Source organism: Lolium rigidum, chromosome 4, assembly GCF_022539505.1.
Source record: "Lolium rigidum isolate FL_2022 chromosome 4, APGP_CSIRO_Lrig_0.1, whole genome shotgun sequence".
In the NCBI taxonomy this organism is placed as follows: Eukaryota; Viridiplantae; Streptophyta; class Magnoliopsida; order Poales; family Poaceae; genus Lolium; species Lolium rigidum.
In genome coordinates this window covers 120,174,333-120,175,010 of record NC_061511.1, presented here as the reverse complement: position 1 = coordinate 120,175,010, position 678 = coordinate 120,174,333, and positions in this window count along the sequence as shown.

Genomic DNA, 678 nt, shown 5'->3' with positions numbered 1-678 from the left:
ATTTTGTATCACCACTATTCTATGTGCTACTCTAGCAAAGTTATTAAAGTAGTTCTATTCCTCCCGCACGTGTGCAAAGGTGATAGTGTGTGCACCGTGTTAGTACTTGGTTTATGCTATGATCATGATCTCTTGTAGATTGCGAAGTTAACTATTGCTATGATAATATTGATGTGATCTATTCCTCCTACATATGCATGAAGGTGACAAGTGTGCATGCTATGTTAGTACTTGGTTTAGTCTTTTGATCTATCTTACACTAAAGGTTACTAAAATATGAGCATTATTGTGGAGCTTGTTAACTCCGGCATTGAGGGTTCGTGTAATCCTACGCAATGTGTTCATCATCCAACAAAAGTGTAGAGTATGCATTTATCTATTCTCGTTATGTGATCAATGTTGAGAGTGTCCACTAGTGAAAGTGTAATCCCTAGGCCTTGTTCCTAAATACTGCTGTTGCTCGCTTGTTTATTGTTTTACTTGCGTTACTACTTCGCTGCGTTACTACCGCTTGTTTACCGTTCCGGGCAAAGCACTTTTCCGGTGCCGTTGCTACTACTTATTCATACCACCTCGTATTTCACTATCTCTTCGCTAAACTAGTGCACCTATTAGGTGTGTTGGGGACACAAGAGACTTCTTGCTTTGTGGTTGCGGTGGTTGCTTGAGAGGGATATC